The sequence below is a fragment of the Tursiops truncatus genome, chromosome 12 (assembly GCF_011762595.2).
Source record: "Tursiops truncatus isolate mTurTru1 chromosome 12, mTurTru1.mat.Y, whole genome shotgun sequence".
In the NCBI taxonomy this organism is placed as follows: Eukaryota; Metazoa; Chordata; class Mammalia; order Artiodactyla; family Delphinidae; genus Tursiops; species Tursiops truncatus.
Window position 1 is genome coordinate 54,985,060 of NC_047045.1, and position 14,089 is coordinate 54,999,148.

Consider the following 14,089-nt stretch of genomic DNA (forward strand, 5'->3'; position numbering starts at 1 on the left):
ATCTTTCTTTTAAAAAAATATTTATTTATTTAGGCTGCGCTGGGTGTTAGTTGTGGCACGCAGGATCTTCGTTGCAGCATGTGGGATCTTTTAGTTGCAGCATGCAGTCTTAGTTGGGGCATGCGGACTCTTAGTTGCGGCATGCATGCTGGATCTAGTTCCCCAACCAGAGATTGAACCCGGGCCTCCTGCACTGGGAGTGCAGAGTCTTACTACTGGACCACCAGGGAAGTTCCTCTGATAATCTTTCAAAAGAAAATAATGTCAAATACGCAGGAATAAAAGTTTTATCCACCAAAATATTAACTGCTGTATAAAATGAACCATAATGTAACAATTAAAATATTACCATTAAAAGCGATACTTGTAAATAACATAGGATAACGTTAAGAGAGAAAAGTCAGACACAAAATTATGTTTATATGGTACAATTAAAGCTATAGAAACAAAGTGATGTATAAAATATTATAAAAGAAAATATACCAAAACGCTAAAGGGATTATATCTACGTATAGGTAGTATCAAGATACCTCCTTAACTTTTCTTATAATATTTAAGGGAAAATACAATTTAAAAATAAGAGGCTTATTTCTTTTTGTTGAAAATAAGGGAAGAAATCTTCCTCTCTTCCTTTTTCTCAGAGCATTTACTTTAGAAAACTTGTAACTGTAATTTCTCCTCTTTTTGAAATATATGTAAACCCTTTTGGAGACTAGATAGTCCTTTGTCAGCTTTATGAACCAGGAATGTATTCTCTCAAAGATCTGGGAACCATCTCTTTGAAATGTAAACATCAAACTTTTCTGCCCTGTGAGGACACAGTGAGCAGAATGAACCTGGAAGTCTATGAACCAAGAAGGGTCCTCACGAGACACCAAACCTGTCCAATCTGTCGGCCGCCTTGATTTTGGACTTCCTAGCCTCCAGAGCTATGAGAAGTAAATGGTTTAAGTCTTCCTGCCCCCTCCACCGCCCCCATCACACACAACAGGAAACATAAACATTGAGGAAGACGGCATCCCTATCTCCCAGTCTCTGTGGATGGGCAGGAGCCTAACTTTAGTGGGCACCTGGCTCCAAGTTGCAAAACTACCTTCTGTCATAAGAACGTGAGAAGTTTGTTTTCCCTCTGGATAGGTCAGTTAGCTAACACAGATGGCCACCCCCAATTACCAGGTGAATTTAGGATGAACTCTACGTGCCAGGCGGTGCTGCCCGGTCCTCCCTTTGAGGATTAGTTATTATTACCTTGAAAATAGATGTTCTAGAGTCTGTCATACAGAGTGAAGTAAGTCAGAAAGAGAAAAACAAATACCGTATGCTAACACATATATATGGAATCTAAAAAAAAAATTAGTTCTGAAGAACCTCGGGGCAGGACAGGAATAAAGACGCAGACGTAGAGAATGGACTTGAGGACGTGGGGAGGGGGAAAGGGAAGCTGGGACGAAGTGAGAGAGTGGCATGGACATATATACACTACCAAATGTAAAATAGTTAGTGGGAAGCAGCCACATAGCACAGGGAGAGCAGCTCGGTGCTTTGTGACCACCTGGAGGGGTGGGATAGGGAGGGTGGGAGGGAGAGGCAAGGGGGAGGGGATATGGGGATATATATATATATATATATATATATATATATATGTATAGCTGATTCACTTTGTTATAAAGCAGAAACTAACACACCATTGTAAAGCAATTATACTCCAATAAAGATGTAAAAAAAAAAAAAGAAAATAGGTGTGCAATGGACTGTATCAGCTTGGCTATATAAGAGGGTAAGACTCCTTTCTGTCTTCGCAATCTCTTAGCAGGTTACCTGTGATGTGCGTTATAGTCTGGTTTAACACCTATTCAAAAACAAAAGTGCTGTCTTTCTCTATTACTTTTTTGGGTTGGGAAAACATAGTGTTTTTAATTATATTTCTCTAACAATTTCAAATTTTATATAATAAGCATTATTATGAATACAGTGGAAAAAATAGTTTATTTTGTAATTAGCTTCTATTTTGTAATTGATTTCTTAATCTTTTTGTTAACAGTTTATAACTACTTTATTAGTGTATCCTACTCTAAGCTATAAACTCCTTTTAGCTCCAGACTGACTTTTCCAAGTCAAAAGAATTCTTTTGATTGTTCCATTTTCTTCTGAGCTGCATGTTGTAGGGTTTTAAGCTTGAGAAATACATATCTAGCAGCAACTAGGAGCTCCACCAGTCTCCCGTGGAGATCAACTTAAAACCTCCTCTGCTTTTCAAAGCAACCAGTTTATTGTTAGTCTGGTTAGCCCTTCCCTTGGTCTCTGTTTTCTGGTTTAAAAATATTTCTTTTTTCTTTCTTTCCTCTATTGAGAATCAGAAAACAACAAGAAATGTTTTAGCATGTGTGTCCCAAATATTGTGTTCTATCTACCTACCTATCTATCTATCTATCTATCTACCTATCTATCTACCTACCATCATCATCCATCATCTATTTATCTATCTTTGTGTTAACAATCGGTTCAGAGTAGAATAAACCAATAAGGTGATTATGAACCAATTGTTGTTTAGCTGAAGTTCAAATTTAATTGGGCATTCTGTATTTATAATTGTTAAGTATAGCAACCCCACATGTATGGTCATCATAAATATGCTTATTGGAACAGTTTTCCTCAGGATGGTAATTTCTTAACCCGGGTAAGGGTCATTAACTCAGTATTTTATAGTCTATTATATAAAATAAGTTAATAGATTAAACACAATTCAGCTAACAGATAATGCTTATATAATTTAAATGAATAGAAAGTGATTTATTTATAAGATAAAAATATTTTTTCTTATACTTTAGAGGAAAATTAAGTTAATTTTCTAATTAGGACACTAGAAGATAAAAATCATTTGAAAGACTAAATAAAATAAATCATATTTTGTTTATATATTTTAAAATTTGTTTCTCTTTACACATATCTGTTTCTATAAAATTTTGAGTAGAAAATACAAAGGTATTTGTTATATATAAGTGAAATCCCATTACATTTTTCCATTCTACGGTATAACAACATTTTTTCCTACAGTCAAAAGATTAAGTGCCTATTTGCTACTAAGTCCTCTAAACTTCTCTAAATTTTTCTTTCTCTTTCCCTGGCTGCTACAGTTCACAATTATAAGGAGAGACACCTTGAGATGGCTGGTGTCAGTAGCTCATTTCCTCCCCCTTTTGGTAGCTAGCTAGATTCTGGTCTGAGTCAGCCTGATGAAAGAACAAGCTGACAGCAGTGCCTGAGCTCTGGGGCTCCGCCTTTCCCACAAGGCTGTTTTTAATGTCCCATGACATTATTAAAATAAACTCCCCTTGTTACACTTTCAATCAAGTGGCCATTTCCTACCCCTCTTTCTCTATTAATATGTAGAATAGTAGTATCATCTTTCTCCTAGAGCCCTTTCTATGATGAGAGAGTCCTGCTCTCCCCTCCTCAGCTTGCCTCTGTGAGCTATGCAGGGTATGCAGGTCAATGGGATCGAGTGTGCCCTGCTGTTGTTGAGTGTGCCTGACTGTATGTTTCCCCAGGACAACCACTTTACTTTTATACCTCTGGTTGCTAATGTTGTGTGTGTCTGTGCCCCCATTGCATGACATGCACTGCCTGAATTTGGAGACAGTAACAGTCATGTGATTTAGAACCAGATCTGTCTTTTCATTTAAATAATTATGGAAGTTTTGTTTAATAAGCCATGAACATTTTAGAGTATAAATTACAGAGTTGGAGAAGAGATACCAGGTGAATGAATATATTTTCAGGTTTTGTAAATTAAATTAGGATGACCTGGGTAAGAGGTGCTTGCTTAGGGCACAAATGTGAAATGCAGTTTAAAGGCTGATCCTCAGTGATTTATTAATCTTCTCTTTTTTTGAATGGATTAAATACTTTTATGGTGTTCAATACCATAAAAGAAGAGCAGACTTATTCCTTGCTCTTCTCCTTCACACAAACAAGTTAATATCCTGAGTACAATTTGGGAAAAACCCCCACAAATTTCTTTGTTCTCTTACTAGCAGTTTGAAATTTCTATGTGGTACTCTGTGCCAATTTAAGCCTATAAACCCTCTTTGTCACTTTTACTAAAATCTATAAGTAAATGATCCTGCTACATATTGGTGATAATTTCATTTTGCTCTAAAATATTGGGGTTAAAAAATAAAGTTTCCCGACAGGTGCCATGTACTATCATTTTTCCTGTTAAGGCACTTTAAATCAAATGTTTAATTTTATAATAAGTTCTGCAGAAGCATTTTGGATTTTCCCACTTGCCTTTGTACACTCTGCTGTGTATGGTCAGGGCTGGGAGACTACACATCTTAAGCTCCTTTGATACTGGCAGGAGATCAGGATGATAAAGGGAAAGAGAAGCTTCTAGCTCCCACCCAGTGGTAACTGCTGGTGTTATTGTAATGGTAGTGGAGGTGAGGTGATTTCAGACTCGACAGTCCAAATGGAAGCTGCACTTTTCTGTATGAAATGGTCCTTATTTAACATCCTAGAATCAGCCCTGACAGAGCTTCCAACAGCGCAGCATCAAGTGTGTGCTCCAGGCTAGGAACATTAGCTCTTAATCTCTAGGTATTACATCTCCTTTCTTGCTCCTCTAGGCCCCATCATCAGTTGTTCTTCCAGAAATGCCAGTACCTTTGTTATCAATTTCCTGTTCTTTTGTGTTTAGATTCCTACCATTGTTTCTGTTTTCCTGACTGGCCCCTGACTGATAAAGTACCGATACGAAGCCACTAGAAATCCTACACTACAAACAGGACATCTGTCTTTGACACCAGAATGAAGAGGTACCTTAAGAATTATGCTCTTTTTATAGCAAGGTATATGGTTTTACAAAAGAATGATAAAGTACATTCATGCTTTGGAAATGTAAATAGAAGTTTATATTATAAACTCAACACAGCTTACTGGAATGTATATTTACTTTGAGATTTGTGTTTAAAAAGACAATATTTTCTTCAAGCTTAAAAGTTTTGGGCAGAAAATTTTATTAGTGAATTCTACCAAACACTTGAAGAAAAATTAATACCAATCCTTCACAAACTCTCCAAAAAATAAAAGGAGAAACACTTCACATCACATTCTATGAGGCCAGTATTACCAATATTACCCTCATACCAAAACAATGTATAAAGATATCACAAAAAATCTACAGACCAATATCCACTATGAATATAGATGCAAAAACCCTCAATGACAAAATACTAGCAAACTGAAGCCAGTAACATATAAAAGGGATTAAACACCATGACCAAGTAGGACTTATTACAGGACTTCAAGTTTGGTTTAGTATATCAACTCAATCGATGTAGTCCACCATATCAATTGAATAAAAGACAAAAATCACATGATTATTTCAACAGATGCAGAAAAATCATTCAGCAAAAGCCAACCCCCTTTCATGATTAAAAAACAAAACAAAACACTCACCTAACAACAACAAAAAAAACCACTAAACTAAGAAATAGAAGGAAATTTTTTCAAACTGATAATGAAGAACTGTGACAAGCCTATAGCTAACATCATACTTAATAATGAAAGACTGAGGCTTTCCCCCTAAGATTAGAATAAGACAAGGCTGTCCACTCTTGCTGCTTCTATTTAACATTGTTCTGGATATTCTATCCCAGTCAATTGGTGAAGAAAAAGAAATGAAAGACTTCCTGATTAGAATGGAGGAAGTATAACTATGTCTATTTGCAGATGCTATGATCTTGTATGTAGAAAATCCTAAGGAAACACCCCACCATACACACACAAATATTAGCACTAACAAATGAATTCAGCAAGATTGCCAGACACGGGATCAATATATAAAAATAAATTGTATTTCTATACACTGTTAATGAGCAATCTGAAAATAAAAAGAAACAATTCCATGTACAATAGCATCAGAAAGAATAAAATGATTAAAACTGATTTTAACAAAAAAAGTGCAAAACTCATACCCTGGAAACTACAAAACTTTATGGAAAGAAATTAAAGAAGATAGAAATAAATGAAAAGATATCACATGTTTGTGGATCAGAAGACATAATAAAGATGGCAATAGTCTCCATATTGATCTACAGATTGAATATAGTCCCGACCCAAAACCCGGCTGCATTCTTCTGTTGCAGAAAGTGATAAGTTGATCCTAAAATTTATATGGGAATGTAAGGAGCCCAGAAACTTACTCTAAAGCTACAGTAATCAAGACAATACTGTACTTGCATCAAGATAGACATACAGATTAGTGGAATAGAACTGAGAGTCCTGAAATAAATCATTTATTTTTATCAGTTATGCTGGGGAAATTGGGTATCCACATCCAAAATAATATAGTTAGAGCCTTGCTTCATGTCATATACAAAAATTGACTAAAAATCGATCATAAAACTAAAAGTAAGCTAAAAAGCAACATACTTATAGAAATATAGAAATGAATCTTGATAACCTTGCATTAGGCAATGGTTTTTTAGATATTACACCAAACGTGCAAGTGACAAAAGAAAAAATAGATAAATTGGACTTCATCAAGATTAAGAACTTTTATGCTTCAAAGGACGCCATTAAGAAAATTAAAAAAAAAACCAGAATAGTAGAAAATATTTGCAAATCATGTGTCTGATAAGGAACTTGTGTCCAGAATATGTAAAAAATTTCTAAAAGTCAACAAACTTAAACATTGGGAAAGAATTTGAATAGATAGTTCTCCAATGAAGACAAACACATAGCCAATAAGCACACATAAAGATGCTTAACATCATTCATCATAAGGGAGATGCAAATCAAACACACAGAGATACCACTTCACATTCAGCAGGACAACTAACATGAAAAATCCTGACAATATAAAGTGTTACCAAGGATGTGAAGATATTGGAACCCTCGTACATTGCCAGTGAGATTGTAAAATGGAGAAGCCACTTTGGAAAAATATTTGGTAGCTCCTCAAAATGTTAAACGTAGACTTACCACGTGAGTCAGAAATTCCATACGTAGCTATCTGATCAAGAGAAATGAAGCATATATTCTCACAAAAACCTGTACCTGAATGTTCTGAGCAGCATTATTTATAATAGCCCACAAACTGAAACAACCCAAAAGTCTATCAACTAATGAATGGTTCTACATTGGTTACAATGTAACCAATGAATGGTTCTATATATGGTTAGAACACAAAATGTGTTCTAACCATACAATGGAATATTACTGGGAAACAAAAGAAGTGAAGCACTTACGTATGCTACGATGTGAAGGAACCTTGAGAAAATTATGCTAGGTAAAAGAAACCAGTTATAAAACGCCATATATCATATGATTCCATTTATATGAAATTTCCAGAAAGCCAAATCCATAAAAAAATTAGATTAGTAGTTGCCATGGGCTTGTGTGGGGCGGGGGAGGGGAAAGGGGAGTGTAAGGGATGAAATGGACAGTAACTATTACTAGTACAGGATTTCTTTTTGGGGTGATGAAAATGTTCTACAATCAGATGGTGGTGATGGCTGTATAATTCTGATAATAAACTAAAACCCACTGCATTATGCACATTAAAATGATGAACTTTATGGCTTATGAATTACATCTCAATAAAGCTTTTACAAAAAGAAATTGCTTGGGGAAGACTTCTTGTTCTAGCCAATGTGAAGTAGCCCAATTCTTCCCAGGTCGTTTTTCTTTAAACACACTGGACATAACACAGTAAACAAACATGAGAAGTCTCTGAAAGCTGGGATAAAGATGGAAGAGGGACCAGTTACCCCAGGATGTGAGGCATGGCGCGGGATTCAGTTCCTTGGTTTTTCTTTTGGCCTTTCATATAACTCAGACAGGGCACCGGGGAAGCCTGCAACCTGGACCACCAACAGGCACAGGCAAAACGAACTCCAAGCAAAGTCTATTTGTTCTGGTCAAAGGACCAGGAAAAAGGCAGCCTAACAGAACATAAAAGCTTCTTGACAATACCCACTGTACTCCAGCAAAATACCACTACAGTACAATACACTGTCCACCTCACTGACTGCACACCCTCAGTGGTTTTGGCAAAGATAAGTGGGGAGCCAATCTACCTCTTACTCAGTAGAGGAAGGTGGCAATCCTCTGGTGTTTCTTCCTGGGTAGTAGTGTTAGTGGAGTCCAGCTGGAAGCTGAGCCTCTACCCACTACGGCATCAATGAAGTAGAATGAGGAGGTGCAAGGTGCGCTAGTCTTTAGTCTGCATACCTGTTGTCTCCAGGGCCAAGTGGAGAGCCAAGTCTCCATCCTTGTCTGGCGTCAAGATGGACAGGTGGTATGAAGTGGGCTGGATGGCACTCTGGTTTCCTCCACCAGAGTGGAGGAAAATGCAAACAAAAACCACAGGGAAATGCAAACAAAAACCACAATGAGATATTACTACCTATTAGAACATTTAAAATAAAAAATATAATAATAACAAATATTGGGGAGGGTGAAGAGAAACTGGATTTCGGATACATTGTTTTTGGGAATGTAAAACAGTACATCCACTCTGGAAAATGGTTTTCCGGATTTTATAAAACTAAAAATACACTATTGTACTACCCAGCAATTGTACTCTTTCTGGGCATTTACCCCAGTGAAATGAAAACTTATTTCACACAAAAACCTGTGAATGTTTAGATCAGTTTATATAGCATAATACTGAAAACTACTCAATGTCTTTAAGTTGATGTATGGTTGAACAAACTCTGGTACATCCATGCAGTGGAATACTACTCAGCAATAAAAAGTAGTGAACTAATGATATACGCAACAAACCAAGTGGACCCCCAAGGACATTACGTTTAGTGAAAGAAGTTAATTTCACAACATTTCATTGTATATGATTCCATTCATATAGTGTCTTTGAACTGATAAAACTAGAGAAATGGAGAACAGGTTAGTGGCTGCCAGGGCACAAGGATGGGTGTAGTGCAGGAAGGAGGGAGACACAGACACGCAGAGGCAGCAAAGGATGTTCTTTTGTGATGATAGAACAAGCAATTATTTTGATTGCGGTGGTAATTATACAAATTTGTACATGAAAAAAAGTGCATAAAACTACACACACACACACACAAATGAATGCAGGTTTTAAAACGGTAATATCCTAATGTCAATTTCCTGGTTTGATTTTACACTAGAGCTTTATAAGATGTCATCATCAGGGGAGGCTGGGTAAAAAAGGATGCATGGGGAATTCTTTGTTCTATTTTCTCAACTGCCTATGAGTCTATTATTACTTCGAAGTAAAAAGTGTAAAAAGCTGTGTTTAGTACATGCCAACTCAATGAAAAGTAGATAATCTGATTTTCTTTGTTGGTGAATATTTCGCTGCTTTTATGTAAGCCTAGAAAGCATAACCTGCTTAGGCACGATTGTTGATTGGAAAATTTGGTACTCCCGTGCTGAGGGAATAAAGAGCTGATAACATTACCGTCCCAAGAAATTAATCTGAACATGCTACTAGGGGAAGAACAGAGTGTGCTAAGGCACTGGCTGCTAGAGCAGAAAAGCTGAAAAGCGAGATTTCGTCACGTGTCTTCAGAGACCTGCACAGCCAGTCTTTAGAGAAATTATTTAGTTACTGCAAGTCAGTGTTTTCAAACTTTAGATTACATGCCACGTAAAGTCATTGATTCCAAAATGGAATTTAAGAATTTCTAACAATTACTGTCATTGTGTATTTTGTTTACAAGTGCTTGATTCCTTCTAAGTTCTACTTTCTGCCAATAGCAAATATATATACTAAAAAAATCTGTACTGTGTGTTATCATTTTTTCTCTTATATATTTAAAATGTAGTAATTTTAAAATTGTATTCCCTACAGGAAATACACTTTGTGATTTAATACAGGAAGTTTGGATCACAAGCTGAATATTGAGTAAAATAAAACAGATGATTTAAAATTTTTAGTACATCCAGAAATCACCAAAGTTCAGATAGATGAGTTTTTCCAGTGAAAATGATGGTGAAAAGGTCATAGACCATTCTCTTTACTGCTGAACTAGTACTAGGTAGCTGCCATCTAAAAATAGTAGGATGTACTTAGAGGCACATTTGAAATAGGAGCTATAATATCGTGGACCTGCCAAAGGTCTAGTCCTTTATATCTTTCAGTGGATAAAACCCTGAGAATAATTGCATAAACCATCACTATTCTTGTGGTTAATATTAAAATGAACTGTTCAAACAACCAGAAAATGTCACACCAACAGAGAAAAAAAGTATTAGGTAGGAATGAAAAGCACAATTGAAAAGTCAAGATTTCCTGATGATTAAAGTCTATTTAAAGAAAAAAATCCCCAACCTTGGTGAAGCTCCATGCTATAGCTATGGTTATACCTGTTTGGGGCTTAAAAAGAAACTGACAAGGTGAAAAAGATACAATTATTAAATGATGTTCAATAGTTCTAACACACCAGAAGTATATCCTGGAATGACTGATTGAGAGACGAACATTAACTTTGCTCTTTATTTTAACTGAAATCATGGACACTAATAATTTGGCAATTTAATTAATCCTTGCCCATTAATATTATATGGATGATTTAGAGTAAAATAACAGTAAAAATAAATTTTAAACTATATATGAGATTTATTTTTAATGAATGAAAATACACATTGATGAGTGTATGCAGAGAAACGAATCTATGATGTTGACATTGATGGGGAAGGTCACTTTTTACATCCTGCATGAATCAGCAGCCCTGAAGCCGTGCATCAATAATACCTCCTTTCAAAGAGTTTGTTTTTTGCTTTTCTTTGTGTATTAGTGGGTTGGAAATAAATGCTGAATTTTGTTGAAAATTAACAAAACTAATTATTTAGATGCTTATCTTTTAGATAAATTTATAAGGAAATGGGAAATGAGTCTGAAAACTTGCACTTTGACATGTATACGTGCTGGTTTAGACAGAGAAAAATGCTGATCAGATTTTCAATTTAGTAGAATTACTCTTTTTTAAATGGACAATTAAAAACTTGTAAAAATGGCTAAAATATGGGTTAAAATGATGAATCACAGCTTTGGCTAATGATAAACAGCAGTTCTCAGAGTTGGCTTATTTAGCAAAAACTTGTTAAGACTGAACTCTTTGTGAAAGTGAAATTGTGAAAGCTTTCACTGGGCGTGATAAGACTGCAGCAGAATTAAAGTGTGAGAGTTGTAAAGAGTTGACCTTATCGACAATGAAATTTTGGAAATTTTAATTCAATGACCTGTGATAAAAGTTAGTCCATATACTGTTTTTTTTTTCCCTTCACAAAGGCCCTTCAACTGTTTTTCTCCTAAGACAATAAAAGAGACAGCCTTACAATATTTCATATAACATGTCAACTTTTCAGCTAAAAGATACTTAAAATTTCTACCAGCAGTCAATTCAAACATAGAGGAATACTATCTCTTTGGTAGTGATTTTGTATCTTGCCTCAATGATTATGCTTATAAAGTTTACAAAAGAGTGAAAAAAATGATCTCAATTTGTATGCACATTTTAAGTGCTAAAAATATGGTGACACTATGACAAGAAGAGAAATGAATATACAATGTAAATTCAGGTGGCTCAATTTTAGGAAATAAATAAATTCAGTCCAGTGGTAATTAAATAAGGAAGCAGACAGGAAAACCTATTTTGAAGTTCCTGATAGGAGGTGATTAAAACACTTCATTCTGTTATTGTTAAACAGTTAACAAAAATTTTTTGTTAATTTATTCAACAAACATTTATTGAGCTTACTCTCTGCTGGCACCTTCCTAAGCGCTTGGCAAAGGCAAGCAAACAAAATTCCTGTTTGTTCAAGGACGGTAAAAATTTTCAAGTTACAACCCCCCCAAATTAAATTTTAGACAACGTCAGAGACCTTTGGGTAGTGATTTCTTTTCTCTGCTCTTAGAGAAGACTTCCTGGAAATAGTCAAAGAACACCAGTCTAGATGCTCTCTTACTTCTCTCAATATCTAGGTCGTTAATTTGAGAATCAGAAGGGTGCTTGAGTTAGTGTGGAAAAGTGAGCTGATGGCATTGGGTGACCTCGTGGCACAGATCAGTGTGTGGGAACCTCTTCCTCCCGACACAGAATGGAATAATCCTGTGGTCAGAAACTTCATGTTCTCAGACCCTGGCCTTTTTTTTTAACTGGACAGCAGTGGATCAACACTGGATACTCTTGCTCTCAGGTACCTTTGCCTCTGCTCCATGAAATCTACCTCCTTTTCATTCAGAGAGAGCTCAGAGAAGTTGATTACGTTTCACCTTCTTTAGTTATAATAACATTGCATTTCTTTTTCTCTAAGACTGTATTCTATTCTCAGATGCAATCTGGGTGTTACCTATGCTGATCCACTTCATATATACAGTAATTTTCTAAGAAGTTCTTCTAAAAATGGTGTTACTCTTTGATGATGTGCCTATTTTTATTTTTTATTGAAGAAAAATGTCACTTTCAATTTCTGGGGTATCTAGTTTTGCTCTTATGGTCTATTATGTGCAGATACAGATGGCTTATTTTATTTATGAGATTATCTAGGTAAATTTTTAGATTCTGGCAGCAGAGTCACAGGAAAATGACAATAAAAGGAAGGTGAAAAGAAGAGAACATCAGTCCATACCTCATCACCTTCACTTGTCTTGCAAAATCAGAGCTCAAGTTGCACTGATCCTCCATTTATTTTAGTTTCTGGTGGTTACACTCTTAATTCCCTACAAATGGGTCCTTCACTTGCTACGCAAGTCTTCTTGGCTCCCAACTTCAGTAAAGATCTGGTACGCTGGTGAAAACCTCTCCGTTCTTATTTCCAATGGAAATTTCCCTCCAAACATCTAGTTTTATCTCTCAAATTTCCTACATGCTGGTTCCCAGGACTAGGCTTCTTGATCTAGTATCTTGCTCTTGCTATTTGCCTTCTCTGGACACTTCATTCCTACCCTGGCCCTGGACTCAGTGTCAGGTCTCTGATGCTTTATGAGGAATCTCCATGAAGATGAACACCTGTCTGACTCCTGAGCACATCCACCCTGGAGTCCTTGATATTGTACTTTTCCCAGGCCCTCAGTTTGCCTGGGAAAGCCTAGTGGTTGCTTTTGCTGTGTTGAAAATGTCATGAGTTCATTTAGCTTTGGCTCACTGGGCTACACCACTACCAGTTTCCGTCATAATGAAATGGTGACAAGCCTGGTCTCAGCTCCTCTCTCCTTGCCTGGGATTTCCCTGGAAGAATCTTTATCCTCAATGATTTACCTCCTGAATTTAAATGTATAAGAGACGGAATATTGTCCCCTTTTACTCCTTTACATAACTTCCTTTTAAAAATAAGTTTTTCTGGCTTTCATTGCAAATTAACTCTTTTACTCTAGGTATCATTAACTCAGAGAATCCTTTACTGGGTTAGTTTTAACACAAAAATTTTTTGCAAAAACTGAAATAAAAAATTTTATAGTTCAGGTTGTATAATTTGGTGCTACTTTGAGGCTGAATAGCATTATGTGGGAAAAAAAATGCAGATCCCAAATAGCTGGATTAAATTTGTTGTGATTTTTATAAAATTACATGAGTAAATAATTTAATTGGAGAATAAGGCCTCAAAAAGAAATTGATGGGACACAAGTAATTTTAGAGTGAAATTATAAATTGGAAATAACTCCATGCAGCAAGGGAAATGCATGCATTTATTCTGGAGTACACATAAGTCATGTAGAGTGAACATTTTCTGTGATTCTTTTGAAGATTGAAGAGGTCAGGATTCAATTGCTGCTATAGATGAGAATTGCTTTGGATAGTTATTGGGATACTTACTGGTTTTTACCTTTAACATTTTGACTTACATACAAAAGTTATACAATATCAGAGCATAAGAATCAAAAGTTAAATTATTTTCATAAAGTGAGATTTCATGACCTCTTGAATAATATCTCTTGGAAGAACTGAAACCATACATATCATGAATGATGAATTTTGGTTAAGATCACTGGAAGACAAAATTAAGAGAAATTCTCAGTCACCATTAAAATCCAAAAGGAGGGGTTTCAGAGAGCTTCCAGATTGGTGCAGCAGAATGCCTCCACAGGCCACAATTC